Below are 24,206 nucleotides of genomic sequence, written 5' to 3'. Positions count from 1 at the left end.
AGAACTAGAAGCACTAATTGACAATATTTGATGCAGCTTGACATGAAGTGTTTCAGTTTCGACTATAAGACGTTTAGCGAACATCAGTAGATTGTGTTGTTGATAGTCTGTTTATGTAGGCCAAGTGCCCAATAGTGTATTGACCAAAGATTTAAAAATCACACACGCAAAATCCACTTTTTCATGTCTATTATACATAAATATCTTTCCCCTCTGTGTTGAGAGATTCTTAAAGGTTCAAGAAAAAATTATCTTTCTTTTTATCCTGATCCATTTATATAAAAACCTGTCTGAACAGATGTTGGCCACTTCATGATGTCACAATGTTTTTTTGGCTTGTGCAACCAGTAAGCAACCAAGTTAACACCCGCCCAACTTATCACCTGAATCTCCTCCTATAGCACCAATAGGCGCTTTCACACCAAGTACTTTTCCCAGGAATAGTTCCCTGGAACTTTTTTTCCCTGAAACTATCTAGTAAATCGCGTGCACGCCGGAATAAGTCCCTGAGGGAGCCGCTGACGTCACTTCTTCTTCTGCTTTGGGTTTACTGGCAGGCCACAAACAACTTCACAGCCAGGGGCGCCGTAAGGGGGTGAAAAGTTAGGATGATTCTAAGGGCCCGTGACTGACAGGGGCCCCAAAAAATGTTAGAATATTAAGAAAAAAATGTTAAATAACCTTTCATCAATCATTAATAATTAACATTAATATAACGTGATATTGATGATGTACTCACTAAACTTATGATTAATTTAAATGATTTTCTTCCAAAAGTTAATTATCCAAAGCATCGAACACCCCCCTCTATTTACATGTAATGGTTTGGTCCTGCCTCCAAACGCTGTGCAGCACTGGCCCTTTCTAGCAGAGAGACTAGTGAGAGCATGTGAGGAGGGATGCTAGTACTTACGTGTGTACGATGTCTCAACGACTAACAAAGACAGGCTTTCAAGAAAGAAAATAAAGGAGAGAAAGACAAGCGAGAGGGACTAAAGGGCAACAGTACGTCACCCAGTTTTTCCAAAGAAAAGGTGGGTGTGGTCCATGAGTGGTGGAAATGAGTCTGTTAGCTATGCGTAGTCCATTGTAAATAATAATTGTAATGTTTTGCTGACATTAAAGGTGGGGTAGGTAAGTTTGAGAAACCGGCTCGAGGTGCACTTGTTGTTATATTGCATGGAATGCTCTTAACATCCCGATAGCAATGAATATCTTAAGTGCTTTGACAAAAAATCCATAAAAAATAAATTCATCTGTGGAAGCTGAGGCGCTGTAAAAAGCACGACCAATCATTTTAGCCGGCCCGGCTAAAAAGGGGTGAAAAGGTTCGCAAAAAAAAGTTCTATTTCCAGATATTTTTGGTGTGAACGCAAAATCCCAGGAACTATTCCTGGGAAAAGTACTCCGTTGTGAAAGCGCCTATTGCGTTTCATTAAACCAGACACTCTGCAGAGGGTAGTGGCCAGCAGCAGCTCATTTGCATTTAAAGCTACAGACACAGAATCAGCACTTGTGAAACAGGGCTAACAAAAAGCCCTGCTGAAAAAACCAGCATAGACCAGCTTAAGATGGTTGCTGGTTTTAGCTGGTTTTAGCTGGTGTAAGGCTGGTTTAGTTGGTTTTTGCTGGTTCAAGACCAGCATGGTCAGCTAAACCAGCATAGGCCAGCATGGATGTCATGCTGGTCTATGCTGGTTTTAGCTGGTATTTTAGCTGGTCTATGCTGGTGAAGCTGGTATTTATGCTGGTCTAACAGCAGTCTTGCTGGTGAAACTGAGACAGACACAAACAGAGAGAGAGGGCGGGACATGGGGGAACGGCGACACAGCAGTGGTTGAAAGAAAGCGGTATGTTTTGACTGGCACTAACGGCCCCTACACACGGCGGCGTGCGTTGCCGCTTCAACGCTTCTGCCCATTCAGTATATTTAGCCAAAAATCGTTTGGCGGTGGGCGTGTCTTGAGCTTGGGGAGTCAACGCGAGCAACCCGACCAACAACCAATCACATGAATGTCCCGCCCCGGACATACAAAGCAAAGCATTCATGCTACATCCATGCTGGCTAAATATACTGTCTATGCTTGCTAGCTGTCCATTCAAACGAAGTACACTGGATATAAACTCCCCAAACAGGCGAAAACCTACCAGTTTCCCCCACTGTCTCTGCCACCTCCCCCCATGCCTGGCTCCTCCGGTTTGTATCCCTGTATGTAAAGAGGGACTGGTCATAGAGTACCGGGTGATTCCCTACCGCCCCGATAATTTTCTCCTCCATTTTTTGACATATGGGAAATAACTGCGGTCTGGCTCTCCCAACATACACACGGTTTGATTGGCTAGCGCTTATACTGTCAGATTTGCATACGCGGGATTTGATTGGCTGACGCCTCCGTCGAGGCGGCAAAAGTAGAACATTGCTCTACTTTTGCAGCGAGCACCGCGAGAGAAGCTACGCTTTGCTCCCACAATGCAGTTCGGCGAATCGTGATGTCACCCCATTCAAAGTGAATGGGCAGAACGGCCCGTCCACACAGCGGCGTGCGCTGACGCTTGCCGGCGGGCGTGTCTGAAACTCGACCAACAACCAATCACATGAATCTCCCGCCCCTGACACACAAGCAGCGGTTTGATTGGCTTGAGCTTGTACTGGCATATGATTCGATTTGCTGACGCTTCTGCCGAGGCGTCAAAAGTTGAACATTGCTCAACTTTTCCAGCGAGCCACGCCAGCTACGCTCCGCGTCGCTTCCCACGATGCATTTCGGCTAAAAGTGACGTCACCCCATTCAAAGTGAATGGTGAAGCGTCAACGCACGCCGCTGTGTGGACGGGCCGGAAGCGTTGAAGCGGCAACGCACGCCGCCGTGCACATGTGTAGGGGCCATAACGGTCGGGAAGTGAAGATCAGTTGAGCGTTTCTGTGACTCCGCCCAGCGGCTGCTCTTCTGGGAGGCACCTTTCAGCTCTGTCTACTGGGAAACGCGCTAAAACTCCTTCTGGAGGGAAGCAACACTACACAATTTCACCAAGTCTGAGAGTAAAGGCTTTCTTGAAGGTTCGTTTTGCTTTCTTACAACGTTACGTTAATGTTAACTTAACCTTACGTTTGCTAGGAGGCTAGCTGTCGTAGCTAACAACAGTTAGCAGCTAATGTTTTCTGCAGTTTGCGTTTCCCCTGAAAAACGTGATGTAGTTATTTAAGGGTAAGTTAACTTAACGTTATCTTACAAGTTGAGAGAGTAACGTTTTGTTTAAAATCGTCAATGTAATGCCATTAGAGGTTTTGTGTTGAACATGAAGTTAGCTAAGTTAGTTAGCTCACTCTACCAAAGGTTAGCATGTTAAGCTGTACTTTCTGTGGCAGCTCGCTTAATACAAAGAGGGTTTTTGTGCTTCATTGTAAACCTTTCTTACAAATGTGTGTTAATCTACCAGAAAATGTAGGGACAGTTTTTTTCTACTCAATGATACGGACCATTGTTGAGGAGATGCACAACATACTGTAAATGAGTTGGGTCCGGCATATACTTGTTACTTTGCTGCTAAAAAATTAAACCTTATCAGATGAGGACATCACCAAAGTGTGTGAGTCTGTCAAGGGATTTGATCTGTTCTTTGCATGTCGTATACACACTGCTCTGGTATTAATTACAAATATTATTGTAAAATGTAAGTCTCCTGCTCTTGTCGTCGTTCAGGCTTTGCATTTGAACTCCTATGACTGGTTGCGGACTTGAAGGGAATGACTTCCTGGCCTTCCTGACATCCTGGAAAAAGGTGAGATTCTAATCCATTTCAATGCCAAAAGCAAGTTATTGTTTTTAACTTTTTTAATAGGATTTTTTGGGGAATTTCAGTTGTATTGGACAGTAGAGATCTACTGGAAACAGTGGAGAGGGAGGAGATGATATGCAGCAAAAGGCCAAGCCGGATGGTTGCTGCTCCGTGTGGAACGTGTTCTATCAGGTAAAGCACTTTGGTACCCAGTTATGTATGGTATTGAGTTTGAATTTAGCTTTTGGAATGTAATTTCCAACAGTGCATTGTAAGGCAAGGCAAGGCAAGGCAAGTTTATTTATATAGCACTTTTCAACGCAAGGCAATTCAAAGTGCTTTACAAAAAAAAATGAAAGACATTAAGCATTAAAAAAGAAAAGCTAATCAAATAAACATTGAGGAAAAATACATGGATAAAAGTTACAGTGCAGTCTAAAATATGAATAGTTCAATTAAACATTACAAGAAAAAGTACATGGATAAAAGTTACAGTGCAGACTGAAAAAACAGGCTCATGTTAAAGCTTGACATGATTTGGTCTTTTACTTAAGAAAATGTTTGTCCTCCTGTCTTCTCTTATGTCCTTATCTTTCTTTCAGGTGTAACATCTACCAATTGTTGTACATGACATAGACCTCCTCCACCACTTTGCTGTCCTACTAGTCAACCCTTTTGATCAGAACCTTTCCTAAATAGTGGTAAGTTGTTTTACAGTTCAGTGTACGTTAATTTAGCAACGTAATGCTTTACTGCTGTTGTATAAAACCTATATTGCTAATTATTTTATTAAAACTATGATTTGCAATCTTTTTGATTCCAATTACAATAATATTTTTGTTATAATTGTAAAACACATCTTAACATCCATCAGCAATAAATAAAACAAATCATCCAACAAAATAGAAGAAATCTGGACCTATTATTTTTCTTTTTATACAACAGCATGTGTTGGGACTGCTCATTGATGTCATCAAGAGCCATTGAGTCTACCTTTTGTAGTCGGCCTCTCAGAATGTTTATAATTTCTTTGTCTCTTAACATTCCTATAATCATTAGTTTTTTTATTGTTGATATTGTTTTGTTCTTTATTTTTGTTGTGAGAATCACAACTGTGTAAGTGCTATATAAATAGTTATACTAATATTATTGTTGTTACCATCATTACTATTATTAATAATGTTTTCTTTGTTTTCTTTATTTATCGCTGCAGAAAGGTGCCAGCCCACATCAAACACCTGATCAAGAACTTCAGGCAGAAAAGATGAAAACACCTGTTCAAAGTTCCAGTTCGCTGTACATGGAACCATGCCTGTCCTCTGTTCCACATGTCATTAGAGGTAAGCAGTGGTAGCAGAGTGGAGTTATCTTTGTATTTAGGCTGCAAGTCGACAAGAATAGATTACAAATTGCTTAAAAAATTGTTCAGACAAGAGGCACCATGTGTTACGCAGGTGTGGCGCTGATATAATTTATATAATATGCGGTTGAACTTTAAAATTAAATTATTTCTGGTGCAGAGACAATCACTCGAGGTGGATGTATAAGGTACATACTGGTGTTAATCAAATATAGCGTATATCCCTCAATGTATCGACAATAAGAAAGGTGTGTCATAGCTAGTGTGTTGCACTTCGTTCATTCAGCTGGACATTGTGTCAATGTTCTTCTTACAGTTATTTAGGTTTAGTATTCTGAGGTCCTGGTTGCTGTAAAATATTTATACATTTGTTTTATTTGTTTTAGCTGCGGCAATATTATAAATGTCTGTGCAACTTTCTGTCACTTTCCAAGGCGTTAGCGTGCCATGTAGGAACATGACATCCCCATTCTCCATCCTCAAGAGAAAGTGAGTAACAGAAAGGTGACAGTGTTCTCTGTATGTCTCTCCACAACAACTTTCTTTCTAGTTCTCTTTTGTGTTGCTAGTTGTTCTGAATCAGACTCAACAGAGAGAAACAATTAAGTGTTTTTTGGGTGTCCTTGTTTGGTACAATGCCCAGAAGACTCTGTGATACGCAGACAATAATAGTGTTACTCTGAGAATTGGCCAAGTTAGGATATACTCGTATGAGATGGTGTCACAAAATCAAAAATATGCTTTAATAGCTGCTAGATGTCATATTTATATTACATTGCAAATGAGTTGAACTGTCATTTCCTTTATAGCGTTTGCTTCCTGCTAAAAGACCTGAGAGCATCTCTTAATGGAACAGCGGAGAGTGCTCAGGCAGCCTGAGATGTGTGTATGAGCTCATGTGTGGCGGTAATTAGAGTCCAGTCCACAAGTTCAAAGAGGAAAGCGTTCCACTCATTATAAAAGGGCATAGAGTTACTTGAAGCTAAATGAATATCAATGAAAATAAGCATATATCTTTGAACTTCATTATTTTTCTTAAACTTGCATTCGCTAGACTTTTGTCCACAACTGGACTTATTCTAGATGCATTGTTGGTTAAAGAGTATTACATTATTATAAAGTAATATACACTACAGCAAGATATCTTTAGATAAAGGAAGGAGGGAAGGAAGGAAGGAAAGAAAGAAAGAAAAAGTGAGAGATACGAGAAATGAAAGTAGGAAATAAAGCAAAGAATCAAATAAAAAAGAGCTGCAGTAAGAAAGGACAGACACAATAAGGTGGGTGATAAGGAATAAAGAAAAAAGAAGGGTAAGGAGGAATGTAAAAAGTGAAATAGGAAGGAGTGTAAAGAATAAATGAAAGGTAAGAAACAAAGCAAGGAAGGTATCAATGAAGAAAAGGAAGAAGGAAGGAAAGAAACAATAATCTGATGTATGATATTACAACATGACGCCTCATTTCCTGATTTTAATTCCAATTAAATGTTGTTACCTAAACATTTATAATGAATAGAAAAGAAGATATGTTCTGCTAATGTGAACAGCATTACATACTATGTTTAGAGGTGGCGATGAAGTATTGCTTGAGTGCATGTTGTAATAATAAGATAACACATGTGCAGAATGATTAATGCATGCACACATAGTGTATAGAATACAGAAATCAATCACATAATAAATACCTCTTGATAAGTAAATATTCTGAAATGCACACAATGTTGTGTCTTCTCAAATATGTTAGTTATGTTTATGCATTTTGTCTGTCATTTCCTGTTTTATTTTGTATTTACCTCTTGCCTTTCATTTCAGGCCCTGGCTGCAGTCGGATAGTTTAAAAATCAGCTCCTAAGTTCTAACCCTATCGTCTATTCCTTGACCTCTGAGTGAAACGTCACGGGGTTAAGGGATAGTGGATAGGAGAATTCAAAAGGACTTAGGAGAAGAGACTGCGGTACTTTAGAGAATCCGAATGCACTTTCACTATCCGACGTGTTTATGATGCGCCAGCGGACGTCATGAATGTGCGTCTGCTGCTGTGGGGAAACCATGGAAACCACAGTTTTCTATAGCGGACTACAACATGGATGTTCAATAAGAACGAGGGACTGCTGTAAACTCATCTAGAGACTCTGCTCCGTGCTCTGATGCTGCTGCTTTGCTTTATGAACGTGGACAACAGAGAAACATATTCTTCAGGACCAAAGTTGGAATTGAAATAAAAAAGGAAAGTGAAACTTATGCTCGTCACCCTCTCCCTCCGGTCCACATTAATACCAATGATCCCAATACGTATGATTGTATGAACTAAAGATCTTAAAATCAATACAGATTTATTTATTATAAACATTAGTCTTTAACATCTATCAGTGTGTATATCACCATTCAAACATCTTTTAAAAGTTGAACAAACCCCACACAGCTCAGTAAAGACTGTGAAATGTTGACTTTATTTGATAATTTCAGTGAAAACTAACGTTCATATTTCTCTTTGATTATAATACTGATGAACGTTCAAAACAAAGCACTTTGGCAACTTACCACCTATGTTTTAAAATGCTTAATAAGCACCGTAACTTTCATGATATCATTTCTCCGTCATAATCGTTTGTTTCCGTGAACGGCCGACTGTTGAGTGACGCCAAATGCTGCGGCTGCAAGGCATTGTGGGGCAGCATGTTCGCTTAGGGAGGTCCAGTGGTTCCTAAGCTAAAGGAGGTTATAAAGGAAGTTTGAAACCTCCTTTCCTATCATTCTCATCATTCTAGAGAATTCGAACGGCACTTATCATGGCTGCCACTGAGGGACTTCCGGGTCATTTCACTCCTTTAGGAAGGTTCCTTAGCTAAATGGACTATTCGACTTCAGCCCAAGTTTCTTCCTCCCCTTGTGTGTTTTTCCCGCCATCATCAGTGTCTGCCCCGCCCCTGATTGTTTCCACCTGTTCCCACTCCCCTCATGTTTAAATAGTCCTGTCTCTCCCCTGTCCTGTGTCAGTTCGTCTTGTTTGTTTCCCAGAATGGTCGTACCAAGCCTCAGCTCAGAAAGGATCGCTTTCACTCATGTCAGGTTTTGTTGTTAATTGTGTAGGCTTAAGTTTTCGTTAAGTTCTCTTTTTGTTGTGCTTAGTTTTTTCCTCCTTGCGAGTGCTTTTTGTTATTTCCAGTACCTACTCTGTTAAGAGGGATTATCTGATCAGTGAAATTAAAATTACATTTTTTTACATTGAAGACTTTGTCTCTGGGTCGTGCATTTGGGTTCATCAGTTTGTGTCCTGACACATACTAACATTTTATTAAAGGTTGTAATCCTTTCTGACAACCCTATATCAACATGTTTGCCGCCTCTTGCTCATTTTGAATGCTATACAACCAATGTGAAGTTATGCCAGAGACATGCCACCTACACCCAATCAAGAACATGCAATTACATTTAATAAGATGTGATCATTACAGTGTCGATCCATAGTTACCATTACCACTGGCTTCTCCAGCACAGCTGAGTGTGAACATGGATGGATGGTCAATGTGTATTTCTGTCCATTTAATGTATGACATTTATGCTGCACTGCTGGCCAAAGTGATTTCACGCCACAATATCATTAGCTGTCAAAAGCAAAAGAGGTGTCCAAGGCTAACCAATTTCCATTCAACCACCGTTATTTCAGAATATTTGAGTCAACAATGTTTGTATATAACATTCCAAACCCTTTGCATACTGCTTTTGAAATGAATGAAAAGGCCTGTGGATTCATTTAAAATCCTTTGAGCCTTTTCTAAAGGCTCCGGCTGCTTTTCATGTACCCTAGCAATCAAGGCCTGACCCCCGTACAGCTGTTGGTGGTTAATTGGATTCAGGAGCTCCAATAATCAATACGCTAAAGGAAGTCAACAATTATAATTAAAAAGGTTAGACATGTTTTGATTAGTGTAACCGCATGTGGTTGGCTTGTTGAGTTCAAAACTATAAAGTGTGTGATTATTAAGAGGAAGCTTACACAGTGTATGTGGACTATTTGGCAGTAAAATCTCTTGAGTGGTAAATTGTTACCTTTTTATTAAGACCATAAATGTCCAATTTAACTATAATTTAAAAACCTTTACTTGTATATTCTGCAATACATCAAATATGTAATTATCATGCTTTGGAGATATATTTGAGTGCTGTTACTGTGAACTTTGAGACAGTGAAATATTAAATGATCTGAATGGATTGCTTAAGCCTATCCCCGTTGAAGCAGAAGTCATGAGGTTGCAGTTAGAATGCTCTTTGTCCAACATGTGTTGGGGTCTTCTTTCAGTTTTTTCCACCCATAAAAAAACACACAAAATGGTAAGGGATGGATAACACAGGAATGTCTGCTAACCCTAACTTTAGAGGCGCAACCAATTAGAGGACAATCGTATGTGATGTAGCCACATTTTGATGACGTATACCTGCGTGTTGCTCCTGCAGTACGCTCTGCCCTCTCAGGGCTACTCTCTATTCTGCTTTATATCAAGAGGGCTTTGTATCAATTTGCTTTTTACTGCAATCTGACAGCTGGCTGAGATCTGTGGAGCATGTTGCTGCGTAACAACGTCCTTTGGAGACAACAAAGTGGTGAATATAATCATTAGAATTCATGAATTCACATACAGTGATTATCATGTTGTAATCTACTTGCTGCAGGTCTCCCTCAATGGGACCTAGCTGGTTAAATAAAGATTTGAAATGAAATGAAATGTAGTTTTACAATAACTTGCCAGTGGATGGAAATAAAACAATAAACACTTTTCGATGAAAGACACCTTGCCAATGCTAATGCCGTTGAGCTTCTAGCTGTGACAAGATCCTTTGGAGACCACAATGCAGTGAATTTCAAGAATAATTGTTAGATGGAACCTGTTCCAGGCACATTCCTAAATAAACATGCAGTGAGTGAAAATCAGATGTACTGCCAAGTAGGTTTAAACATGTGCTGTGTTGTATAGTGGCGCATACATAAACCCAGTAAGAGGATTGACGTTGTAAAAAAAAGAAAATAACAATATAGAGCCATTATAAAGCATATTATGTATGTATATAATACTAATTTAAAGTAAATACCAAAATAAATGTAATATATCTGTGATGTTGATTCAAAAACAATTGACACTTAATGTTGGGTAGTAATGCTTTATGTGACCTAGTAAAATCCTATTAGTATTACTGCTCACTAATGAGAAGCACATCAGAGGAAGAGATCAGTCAGATTTCCCTCCAACAATGTGAATGGATGTTTCCTGATAGAAGCCTTGGCAAGAGGCTGCCTCTGAATCGAATCAAGCTTAAACCCCCAAATTGGACAGAAACACGGATGGCTGCTTTAATTGATTTAGACTAAATCTCCCTTTGATGAGTCGTGTGAATCAGCAGCACGCTCTAGGACGTCTGACTATCCAGCTATGCTGCAGAAAGGTTACTTTGTGTGGAACTTCAGAATAGGTAGCACATGAAACAGGAAGAGAGCCAACATCACTACATTTGAAACCTAAATACACCTGGCAGTCCTCATGTTTAATTAAGCATGTGTGTTATTGTTACCTGCACAGGAATATGGATTCATTAACCTTTAAATGTGTGTCTATCAGGCTAAAAGGTGCTTCTTCTCACACAGTTAAATCAAAACGCATATACGCTCTGATGGAACTAAGAGTAGCTTGTATCAGATGACATAAACATCCATAAAGCTGTTTAGGAATCATTAAAAAAGAATAATTAGATGCTCTTTATAACTTGCTGTATAATCGTGTTGCATAATCTTCACCTTAAGTGATTTTCTTCAATATGAAAAATGTGGGAAAGGTGCACACAATAATGTCTTGTATCTTATTTAGCGTTGTTTTCTCTGACTTCCTGTCTCTGTCACAGCTGGCAGATGCCACAGAAAACCCACCAGGGAGAAATGGTGTCCTATGTCATAATGGAAGATGAGGGAGGAGGCTTAAAGAGTGGAATGATTAAAGCCTAGGACAACAGCAAACATGTATTGATTGAGTTGGTATCCTCATGGATGATTGCACCTATATCATGTTGCTTTGGATAAAAGCATCAGCTAAATTAAATGAAAGGGAAAAAGGGTCATGTGAAGGAAGACCTTCCATCTCTCAGCTGACGTACCAGTCCTCATGTGTTTTTGTTTGTTCATGGAAGCTACAAGGTTAAATCAAGTGGCCCATTGTGTTGAGAATGACAGGAGAGAATATCTCTGAACAAGGGCCTCTTTAATGACTGCATTGTACTGCACTGTCTATGCTGCAGAAAGACAACATACACCCTTGTAGCTGTACCTGTCTCAATCTGCAATCTACAATAATGGAAAACCTGTAATTTTGTAAGAATACTTGGACGTCCAATTGAACAAATTCAGAATTTCTATACAAATCGTCCATTGATAATTACCCGAAGTTTGAAAGGCAATAACATAGGTATGGGTAAGATCAGACACCTACAACACTGTGATGGGGAGCATTTGACACTATCATGCATGAAGAGTAAGGAAATAATAAAATAATAGCAATAAGTATATTTAGGTTTCGGATGTACTGTTGAAAGATAATGTGCATGCATGTGTTTCTATGGTTACACTAGGTGTTAGAATTAGAAACACATGTGTAAAATAAATGAACACCGTTATTCCTCCCACATCCTACTTCTCTTCTCCTCTGATCTTTTTTCAGAATCAGAAATCCTTTATTCATCCCACAAAGAGGACATTTATACCGAACAGCAGACTAGTAGATAAACATTAAATAAAGAGGAAAACACACATTGAAAAAATGTAACAACACATAGGTACACATCCACGGCAAATAGATCCCAGCATTTTAGAAAGTGACCATATACATGTGTGCTTTTGCATGAGCATACTCCTTGTACTGCATTGCTGTTTTATTGTTGTGTCTGTCTTGAAAAATATAAAATAACAAAATAAAAATGAATAAAAGTCATCTAAAACCCTTAAAGCTTGGAAGAAGTTTAGATTTTTTTTTTTTAAAACACCATTTATTGTTGTGACGAGACAAACTGTGGTTAACAGCATAGAAAGTCTCTTTATTTATTTTATTAAATCTATAGGTCATAATTGTGAGGGAAACTTCTGAAGCAATTGGAGTCAGGACTCAGAGAGACACGAGGAGAGCTGGAGCTTTGATGGCAAACACTGACGGTTTATTTGGAGCTTCGGCCGGAGAGTTGACAAGACATGTCACGGGCCACGAGTTGACCACACGGTTGAGATGCCACAATCAATTCTGAAGAACTCTACCCCAGACCCGCGTATTTAGCTAGTTCTCAGAGAATAATCAACATTGTGCATAACAAGATAGAATCATAACACCTCTGTCAGCTGACGCCAACAGGCAGGAACAGGGAGACAACACACTGAGAGCACAGCAGCCAAGGTTGCAGGTGCCTGTGCTCAGTCAGGACAGCATGAACTGATCAACTGGGTCAAAGTTATGAGCCTTGGAAAATATTTCCCCAACAATAATAATATCCATGCACTCTAAACGCTGCTAATATTTAAATTATATAAGCCTTCCGTGCAATACGAGGGGAATCGTGCAATTTAATTTATATATTATTTATGTACATATTCCCTATCATGTCTTTTTTAAGTCCCATTTATTGTTTTTATTGTTTTTATAGTGTCTTGTTGTTTTTATATTGTCTTGTTGTTTTTATATTCTCTTGTTGTTGCGTGTTGGCACCTTGAGTTTATTGTAATTTCGTTGTACCTGTACAATGACAAAATAAAGATCTATCTATATCTATGATTAGTGACTTTATGGCCTGTTTTATTGTTGGTTTTATTTTTGTGGAGCTTTAGTGCTGATGAGTCAACCGTCATTGACGAGTCATTTCTCACTGTCATACTGATATTTTGTACAAACTGTGAAGTCCACTGAGACAAATGTAACATTTGTGATATTGGGCTATATAAATAAACATTGATTGATTGATTTTGTGTAATAGTCACAAAATAAATGTAATCTATTGATTCGTGTTCACTAACATGATTTTCCCATTTTTTTCGTGTCACACAGAACAATTTTAAAAGCGATGTATTTCTATTATCTATTTCTAGTATAGAAATACACATTGTACATAGTGGTGCCTGCAGCACGTCTTTTTGTCCAGTCGAGCGGGTCTTGGAAGACCGGAAGCTGTGTGGTTCATAAAAACATCTTCTTACTCAATATCAAGCCACGATTATTGTTTTTATTTTAAATTGTATAATGTCGGACTTTTCTTGTGAGGAAAATAAATGTGGCTCAGAGCCTCAGAATACTGAAATCTGTATTTTTTTCAATCTTTTGTTCCTTCTAATTTGTTATTATTTGGTGCAGGCACGAAACATACTACCAATAGAAATACATTGCTTCTAAAATCGTTCTGTGCAGGAAAGACGGGCAGCAATATATCGCCAACATGTAAATTCCTAGAATATCACTGCCCATCTTCAGAATGATCTGACTATTACATTTGAGGTACGCTTAGATGAACGTTTAATAAACTATACGATGTCTTTAAGATATCAAAATAAGCCTGGTTACTGCGGTAAATTATGTTATTCTAATATTTTTGGGGATATATGATATCTTCTATTCCACAAACATTTATTTTAAACAACACATTCACTTGACGAAACACTCTAATGTGATTAAAGGCAGATCCACTTGTAGATGGGGCAGTGATATCATAAAACTGTTCATTCAAGTTTAACTCCTTCATATTTATCTAACATGATCGTTTACTTTTCGTTCATGAAGTATGACGCTCTGCTGTCAGTACGCTTCTCTGTGTTTTGTTTGATTTACCGAGTTGATAACCAGCATCGTAGGACCGCTTAAGCCCCTGTCACACTGTCCCGAAATGTACACCCGATGGACACACGAATATTGAATTGTGAATTTCGCACGAAGATGGCCCCGTACCACACACGAAGGCAACATTTACATTACATTTAAGACATACAACTGCAACGAAAGTAACACAAACAATTATGTTAAAGTACTATGATACAGTACTGATATTTCCGACTTTGTTCTTTACTTTCTCCGTCTTTATATGTCGAAGAAATTAAGTTTTCTCCGTCATGTTGTTTCCATAGCAACTACAACTTCCTGTCAACTCGCCTTCAAAATAATATATTATATCCTTTTTAGTTTCACAGAACACAAATTGGGTTATTTACATAATATGTTTACATGATTTTGTTGTGCAATAAAACAACCCGATGGACACACGATAAAGGAAATGTTAAAATTCGGCTCTGATCGTAGCAACATCGGGCCATTCGTGAGGGCATCTTAAGCCATCGTGTGATCGCTGGTGGAGTTTCTCAGGCTCCGGCAGCAACTTCGTGAGAGGTGGCAACATCTTTGGCATGTCAAAAAATTGCCGAAGGACCTTGCGAAGGTTCATTTTCGTGTTGAATTCGTGTGTCAATTTCGTACACACGATAAAGGAAATGTTAAAATTCGGCTCTGATCGTAGCAACATCGGGCCATTCGTAAGGCCATCGTGAGGGCATCTTGTTATCATCGGTGCCATCGGGCATTCGCCCCGATCAGAGTGAGGGTGAATGCACCGATGATAACACGAAGATGACACGATTTGACAAGATGCCCTCACAAAGTTGCTGCCGGAGCCTGAGAAACTCCACCGGCGGTCATACGATGGCTTACTGTAGATGCCCTCACGAATGGCCCGATGTGGCTACGATCACAGCCGAATTTGAACATTTCCTTTATCGTGTGTCCATCGGGTGTCAATTTCGGGACAGTGTGACAGGGGCTTTAGCGAGATCACGTTTGTTCGGGTTAGTTAAGCCAGATAACTCAAACATATCCAGGGTCTGTTGAACTGGCTTCGTAGTACAGTCCTCTGGTTTCCTGTGTTTGTTTGTTGGATCCTTGTTTAATGTTTCCAGAGAGTTCAGTTATCGTTGTTAAGCATTGACTTGCCTAAAAAAGATTAAAGGGTTTTTCTGTGTACGTCCTGCTTTTGGGTCCACCCTTCATTGCCCTCACGGTTTACATTTTAATATATCCAAAACGATGGTACCTAAGGGGTTAATACAGTATTAAATGTAAAGTGCCAATGATTATGACTGTTTTATGGTTCCAATGCCTGCTACTGACAGAGAGTAGGCCTCGGGTTATAGCCATCTCATTAAACTCTTAGATGTACACAATATATTCAGTCTATGATAGTAGTCTCTCCTCCAGGGAGAGCAGCACTGAGTACAGTTCAATAAGCTGCAACAGCCAACTCAACAGTGACAATAAGAGACAATAACTGAGGTGAAAGGGCATGGGAATGTAGTTGCAGAGGGTAAGCATGGGGATAATGTCTTGGAAATGACTTGTTACTGTGCTAAGTGGAAACAAGGGAATAGCTGTTTATTGATAACACCTGAAGGAAAGTAATTCTAGGCAGTTTAAATGAGCGTTGTCGATTGGTTGATTTCCAATTAGGGGAAGAGAATAAAGGATGAGAGCCATTAACTTTATTGAGCTCATATGTGAATATCACCAGGGGTTCAAAGATTTCTAATCCTAAAATCCAATAATGTTATGTTGCCTAGATACAACACCTCAAAAATGCAATCAAGGTTGTAATGAAACCTAACCTATTTTCCTCATCATTCAATCAATCCCACATCTCGGGAGCAAGGAGTGAATGTACTTCCTGTTCCCTTACATTTCCATTGGGGTTATTGTTGTTGACTTGAATCAGGTGTAACAATACGAAAGGATAATTTCCATTCAGCAGCACACTGTTTTCTTGTACCAAAAATAGATCAAAAAAGATCCTTGCATGCTGTGAGCTACACATTTGAGCACGAGAAGGTTAGAGATAGAAGGAAATGTAGTTTTCTTCTTAAAAAAGCTTTGAGAACAGGAGCCGGTTGCACCAGCTTAAATACATTTTAGCCTACAGTAAAGTAAAGTGTGTGTTTGGAAGTGGTGGCGTATGTATTATTAAACAGGTTACACAACACAAACTACGCTTCAAGTACAAATAAGTTACAGAATACTTGCACCCTGTAACCACCAATGGGAACACTTTACACAGCTCACTGACTAAACATCAGCTAGCTTGCTAATACATGACCTTGTAGAGATATGCAATATACTTCAAACTACAAAACATTTCAGAATAGCATTTAGTTTATGTCGCTTGAGTTTTATATTGCACCTTGTTAAGCTACATTTACATTTTGATTCAAATGTATTGCTTTTTTGATGAGAAAATGAAATGATTACAAGCTTGGACAGCCACGGTGGCAGAATATCAGTGTTAGTATTATTAGATCTCAGCGCTACGTTTGATACTGTTGACCACAACATATTGTTAGACCGACTAGAAAACTGGGTGGGAGTTTCAGCAACAGCTCTAAACTGGTTTGGTTCCTACTTAAAGGACAGAAAAAACATTGTCTCTATAGGCAACTAAACATCAGCATTGACAAATATGACATGAGGTCCTCAAGGCTCCATCTTGGGACCTTTGCTTTTTAATATCTATACGCTACCACTGGCTCAAATTATGAAAAACAACTACCTAAGTTATCATATCTATGCAGATGAAACCCAGATTTATTTAAAAATTACACCAGGAGACTATTCTCATATTTGTTGAATATTTGCAGTTTATGTATTGAAAAAAACTCATCCGCTCAGACGGTTTATTTCATATAGGGTGAGACTACGAATGAGGCCAAGAAAAAGGCTTTGCAATTGCAATACCAATTTATCCTCACAGCTGGTGCAATCGTAGAGGTCCATTGAGGAGCAGGCTGTTCACTCCAAAATAGAAGTACAGGTGATACATTTGTGTTCCAAGGAGTTCTTTTTTCACAAAGGGACTAAAACGAAGTCGTTTCAGGGGGGTCAGGGAACAGTTTTAGAGGCATGATGTTCTTTAATTTAGTCTTTTGATCTCAGTTTGGTGAGAATAATACTATGCCATAAGGTAAATAGCTCAGTAAACATAAAGAACTATTAAAAGACTTCCGGTTATGGCGCGGTGTTTATCAGACGTAGTTCAGTCATCGCTCTGCCCTAATATTGTAAATTAACTATTTTGAACGCAGGAGGTAAAAGGAAAACGCATTTTACACAATCATAACGGTGTTACTAATGCCTCCACGCAAGAAAACAACTAAAAAGGACAACGTTTTGGAAACTTTATCCGAAGAAGATTGGCCACCGCTGTCTCAACCTGGCCTTACTCCCGACATGGAACACGAGGCGGGAGAAGAGCTGTCGCAGGATAAATCCTCAGGTGCAATTCTGAGTGCAATCAACAATTTAAAGAAAGACCTGAAGGAAGACTTTGCAGCAAAATGTAATACGGTGATACACTCAATACAATCTATCGAAGGCGAACTAAAACAATACTCTGGCCGATTAACGGAGGCTGAGGAGCGGCTTGGAGCGGTGGAAGACGATACCTCAGCGCTGAATAAAACAACGAAACATCTGAGACAACAGGTGGAAAGCTTGGAGGCAAAAATGGAAGATCTGGAAAATCGTAGCCGCAGATCTAATGTGCGACTGATAGGCTTGCCCGAAAACGCTGAAGGGAAGGATGCATGCACCTTTCTGGAAAAATGGATCCCTGAAATTCTGGGTGCCGGTTCGTTTGCAGCACCGCTCGCTATTGAAAGGGCGCACAGAGTTCCATCTGGCAGACCGAAGCCAAACGCACCGCCTCGAGCACTTCTGATTAAGTTCTTAAACTACAAGGACAAAACCAAAGTGATGTCGGCTGCACATGAAAAGGGTAAAATCCACTTTGACAAACATCATATCATGTTTTTCCATGACGTCGCTAAGGAGACGGATAAAAAGCGCAGGGCCTACGATGGAGTTAAAACGAGGTGCAGAGACATGGGTCTACGGTATGGAATACAATATCCATCCTCTTTCCGAGTGACACATGACGGCAACTCTCACCTCTTCACCTCTCCTACGGATGTACACACGTTCCTGGAAAAGATCAAGGAGAGGCCCAGAGATTGAACAGTTCTGTGAAAGCACCTGGTGAGATTACCATAAAGAATGGCCTGCAGTATATTACTTGTTACTGTAAAAGGACTAAATCTACTGTATACACTGTCAAAGTAAAGGTTTGTCTTTGCAGTATTTAGCAGTAATAATATGTATGTAGCCTATACACTGGTATAGCTGTTGAAGAAGTGTGTTTTCTGTTATTGATACTGTTAAGAATTGAATAAGTGCTGTCCTTGAACGGTTAAATCTAAGTTATGCCTTTACACTCCCAAATTCACATTTTATATAATTTTCATTAGATATAAAACAAATTAATAATCCACAATTTAGATCCTAACAATGGCAGCTAAACTCTGTGTTTACTTATGAATACATTTTATTTTAAGAGCTTTAAACTTGCTGCCTAGTGAATGAAAACATCGACAAAAAGTGAAATATTTTATAGAAGTGTTTTGTTTTATTCATTCCCTTTGTTAACATTTCTATAATTTGTATGGAAATTAGGGCGGAGCGACACTTTAGGGACTTGTTTGTGGACATTTATTCTGTTCCTCAGTTTGGTGGACCAGATAGCTCCATGATTAGAGTCTTTAGGAGGGAAAGGGATGCTCATCGTTTGAGCAAAGGGAGGGGTGAGCTTCGTTTGGGGAATTTCACATGGGGTGTTTTGTTTTATTTGTTTTATGTCATGGTGTGTTTATTTTCTGTTCATATTGCGGTCAGCAAATGGGGTCGTGTTAAGCAGTCTGATAGGCAGTTTTATTTCAGTCAGGTGTTTATGGAATTGTGTTACTTTCTGTTTCTTCTAAATACTGTGGTATTTTTGTTTAGATAACAGAATATGACTTCCAATACAGAATTTAAGATAACTTCATGGAATGTACGTGGGCTCAATAATTTATCGAAACTCAAGCAAGTGTTAAATAGAGCTAAGAGGTTGAATTCCAAAATACTGCTTTTACAGGAATCGCATTTGCCACAATGTGATATTCATAAGATCCAGAAAATATGGAATGGTCAGGTCATCGCAGCCTCCTATTCTTCCCATGCTAGAGGGGTGTTAACTCTTAGACATACATCCATTCCTTTTAACATAATTAGGACTATACTGACCCAAGAGGCAGATATTCCATCATTCACGGCACCCTTCTTACAGAAACCTTGAATATTGTCAATATAGACGGCCCTAATGAGGATGTTCCCTTATTCTTCAAAAACATTTTTCTAACTTTATCCTCCCTCCCAGGCCATTATATCATAGGGGGAGACTTCAACTGCGCACTAGAGCCCAGTATAGACAGATCAAGGGGGACAGACCTGTCTCACACCCAAACAAGGAAAACCCTTAAACAACTGATCCAGGATTTTAATTTGTGTGAAGTTTGGAGGCCATTTAAAGCAGCTTCCAGAGAATATTCTTGTTTTCTGCCACTCACCAAACACACTCACGTATAGACTATTTCCTGGTTTCTATGGGTCTTGTGTCAAGGATTACAACATGTTGGTATGACAGTAGGGTCCTCTCTGACCATTCACCAATTTCATTATTGTTTAATAACTCTGATCTTGTTATGAATCCACCTAGGTGGCGTTTTCAATCCAGATGGCTACAGGATAGAACATTTGTTGAATTTGTAGGAATACATATTGACCTCTATTTTAGCATGAATACTAACGAAACCTCTCCAACTGTACGCTGGGAAGCGTTTAAGGCATACATTAGGGGCATGATTATTAGCTATTCTAGCTCGCAGAACAAAGCCTTTAAATCCAAATTAAATTGACTGGAGATTAAAGATTTGGAGGATAGGATTGTTACCCAAGATTGCCCAGAACTGCAAGCAAAACTTTTGGTCCTAAGGACTCAATATAGTGAATTATCGAGTAACCAGACAGCTGCTAGCTTACTAAGATTAAAACGAAGCTACTACGATCAGGGAGAAAAGGCGGGCAAAATATTGGCTTGGCGTATTAAAAAATTGCAATCTGAAAGGGCTATCAACAGCATTAAAACAAATGGTAAATTAACAAATGACCCTGCAGAAATAAATAGTGCTTTTAAAATGTTTTATGAAAGACTTTATACATCCGAACATGAAGATTCAGGCCAACAGGAACATTTTCTAAGTTCATTAGTTTTCCCCACTATTTCAACTGATTCAAAAGGAAAACTAGACCATATCATAGGAACTGACGAGCTTTCAGAAGCCATAACCAGCATGACGGGGGGAAAGGCGGCTGGTCCAGATGGTCTTCCTATAGAAATCTATAAACGATTTAAAGATAAGCTACTACAACCTCTTTTGGATATGCTGTTGGAGTCATACGAAAAGGAGGACCTACCACCATCTCTTAGAGGGGCACTAATCACCCTGATGCTAAAACCAGGAAAGGACCCCACTGACTGTGCATCGTGCAGACCAATCTCACTGCTTAATACAGATAGCAACATTTTATGCAAGACGTTGTCGAGACGCCTAAACAAACTACTGCCTTCCATGATTAAAGATGATCAAAATGGTTTTATTCAGGGAAGGAAAGCTTTTCATAATGTTAGAAGGGTACTAAATATTCTTTATGAAAAAAGAGGGTCACCTAACATGGCACTGCTGTCCTTAGACGCAGAGAAGGCCTTCGACCGAATTGAGTGGAAGTATTTATTTGAAGTGTTGGAGAGGTTTGGAATAGGCGAAGGCTTTCTCAAATGGATCAGGACGATATATAAGAACCCAACAGCTGAAGTGGTGACAAATAATATTACTTCTACATCCTTCTCATTGTACAGATCTACACGTCAGGGCTGCCCCCTCTCCCCATTGCTGTTTGTGTTAGCAATGGAGCCATTTGCCATGGCTATTAGAGACTCTCCATCTACATCTGGGATCTCAGTGGGTGACTTGGACCATCGAATATCACTTTATGCGGACGATGTTGTTCTTTTGTTATCAAATCTTGAGTATTCTATACCATCTCTGTTAGAACTAATTACGACCTTTGGGGAATTCTCAGGCTACAAAATAAATATGCATAAATCCTCAATACTTTATCTAAATGAACAAGAGAGGCAGCAACCTAGAATACAAACTCCCTTTTCAGCTCATAGGGAAGGATTCACCTATTTAGGAATAAGAATCACACCTGAAATGAATGATCTGGTTCCAGCCAACTATAACCCTGCTGTAGACTCTGTGGTAGAATCGCTTAACAGATGGACCTTAATGCCTTAATCTCCTTAATCGGTCGTGTTAACATCTTAAAAATGAATACATTACCCAAATTGCTCTATTTGTTTCAATCAATCCCCTTACCCCCACCTGAGTCATTTTTTCAAAAATTTAAGAAAATATTTACCCACTTTATCTGGAATAATAGACGCTCTAGGCTCCGTTTTACCCTACTTGACTTGCCTTATGACAGAGGGGGTCTAAAACTGCCCAACCTACGCTGGTACTATTGGGCAGCACAACTGAGAGCAGCCATGTGCTACTTCTCCCCAGAGGAAGCTCCAGCGTGGGTCAAGATTGAAGCATGCTCAGCTCAAGGGTTATCGCTTAGTAGCTATCTTTATTCTTCTGAGCCAAAGAAGCTAGGGAAAAACACAAAAAACCCCTTTCTAAGAAATCCCATACACATCTGGCATGAGGTCCAAAGATATATAGGGGACACCCCCCCACTGTCAGGTTTCACCCCCATATGGGGCAATAGTCAATTTATACCTGCAGAAGATGCTGGTTTTAAGACTTGGGCGAACAAGGGATTAAGCAGGATTACCGATTTGTACAATGATGGAAAATTCAAGTCATTTACTGAAATACAAGAAAAGTATGATATTCCTTCTAAGCACTTCTTTAAGTTTTTACAAATAAGACATTTTATCTCTGCATCTCAATACCGCTCACTTACTCAGCCACCTCTCTCAATACTGGAAGACATTACAGTTAAACACGTGGTTGGTAGAGGCCAGCTGTCGCTGCTCTATAAAATCTTTGTAGACAAGTCACCTGAATCTTCAGAAGATAAATTTAAAAGCTGGAGGCTTGATTTACAAGAGGACATCTCTGAAAAAGAATGGTCTGAAGTGTGCCTGATGTCTCAAACACAAACAATCAACACACGGCTTAAGTTGATACAATACAATTGGATTTTAAGAACATATATAACGCCGTCAAAACGACATCACTTTAATCCCAATACCCCAGACACCTGCTTTAAATGTAACGATGCTAAAGGATCACTCTTTCACTGTTTGTGGGAATGTAATGTGGTCAATCGTTTTTGGAAGGAGGCTCTTAACAGGATTAACCAGAGAACAAAACTGAAAATCCCTTGTCAGCCAAAGTTGTGCATCCTGGGTATTTATCCAAAAGACTTTGTTTCTAAGAAGAGTGAGCGTGCACTTATAGACTTGTGTCTTTTACAAGCTAAGAGGGCAATAGCTATAGAATGGAAAAATGTGAACAAACCTAGTATGAATACATATTTTAAGGATCTGTCAGCATGTGTCGCTTTAGAAAAACTAACATACATTACTAAAGGAAAGCTGGCAGTTTTCGAAAATATCTGGGGGAGCTTCATGGACTTTCTTACAAATAATGTTTGTTATGATTAATAACACCAAAGACCGGGGCGGGAAAGAGGGCAACGGGAATACGATTCTACAGTGTAGTAGCCCACGTCATATTCTGGTTCTGTATCATCTGTATACTGACCTGTGTTTATTTACATGCCTATTCATTTGATGTTATACTGTATCTGCCACCTAGACTGACCATGTATGTGTAATGTTCGTTATTTTATTTTATGTATGCGTAATGTCCGTTATTGTATGTATGTGTAACGTCCATATTTGAAAACTTCAATAAAAATATTGTTTAAAAAAAAAAGAACTATTAAAAGGAATATCACATATGATTGTTAATGTGTATTTTGCAGTGGTTCCGATGACCAGGAAGTGGAATTGTTGAAATCACCTGAGCTGACAGTTTAAGGAACCATTGAAGGTTAGTGAATAAGTCATTGAAACGTACACTATTACAGTATGATTGATGTACTTCAACTTTATGGTTCATTTGTTTACATACAGGATGGTCGGCCAGGTGGACCAAGACTTCATCACATAACATCTGCCTAAGTTGATTGTGAATGTATGTGACCATGGATTTTGATACGAACAAAGCATTTGTGGAATAAAATAGATTGATTTTTAAGTTGTTATTTTAAAGCATCTCCTCCAATGAAATGTGCTACATACAACATCCATGATCATACAGTCGTCACATTTCAATATAATGGCTTACTGTTAGCAATATATTGCAATGTCATACATGTTAGGAGCACAACACCAGCTGTATAGCAATTGACACTAAAAAAGGAGACTTTATCAGTGAACCCAATCAGAACCTGGATTTGTATGCACATTTTAACAGTCCCAGAAACATCTGATATCAAAACCAAATACAAAAGAAAAGGTCTGCTAAAACAATATTATGCAATTATTATTATTTAAAAATCAGTATATTGTGTTTCAGAATCGATACACTAAGCAGAATATTGCGATATTCAAGTGGTTTTCTTAGACCCCTAGTCGCACCAACTGTATGTCAATGTTGTTGTTAAACTTGTGTTTTCTTTGCATATAATCATAAATAGAAAAAACAGAAGCAATAATTATTGATGAATGCTGTATACTATAACACTTCCAACATGCTAAATAATTGCATGTTTAATTGACTGATATACATTTATACCTGATTTGACCAATAACTATTTAGCGATAGATAGAAAAGGGTACATAATGGTATCACATGGCCCATTATAAGCCTGTTAATTAGAAAGTAAAATCATTTACTGCCAGTGTGGCATTATCTTTGAGCGCAAAACCACTTGTTTGGATGGAGGCGTTTTGAAATCCCTGAAACGTCACGTATCAGAAAACCGTAGCCAGGCTCTCCGCTCGCAGGGAAACTGTTGTTTTGGTACTGTTTGTTACTGTGTGTGTGTGTGTGTGTGCGTGCGTGCGTG

General features: G+C 39.1%; 1 protein-coding gene and 1 long non-coding RNA gene across 2 annotated transcripts in view; one reads left to right on the top strand and one right to left on the bottom strand.

Annotated features, from left to right (window-relative positions):
* syt9b (synaptotagmin IXb) overlaps positions 1-24,206 on the bottom strand; it is an 87,927-nt gene that overhangs the window by 60,672 nt on the left and 3,049 nt on the right. The gene's annotated exons all lie outside the window — the stretch shown is intronic.
* LOC139433960 (uncharacterized) lies at positions 901-23,351 on the top strand. Its single transcript, XR_011643354.1, has 3 exons — positions 901-1,034; positions 23,118-23,185; positions 23,269-23,351. It is a non-coding gene; the product is annotated as an uncharacterized lncRNA (long non-coding RNA).

The sequence above is a fragment of the Pseudochaenichthys georgianus genome, chromosome 6, assembly GCF_902827115.2.
Source record: "Pseudochaenichthys georgianus chromosome 6, fPseGeo1.2, whole genome shotgun sequence".
Lineage (NCBI taxonomy): Eukaryota > Metazoa > Chordata > Actinopteri > Perciformes > Channichthyidae > Pseudochaenichthys > Pseudochaenichthys georgianus.
The sequence above is the reverse complement of the archived record's forward strand: the minus strand, read 5'-3'. Positions and strand labels throughout refer to the sequence as shown.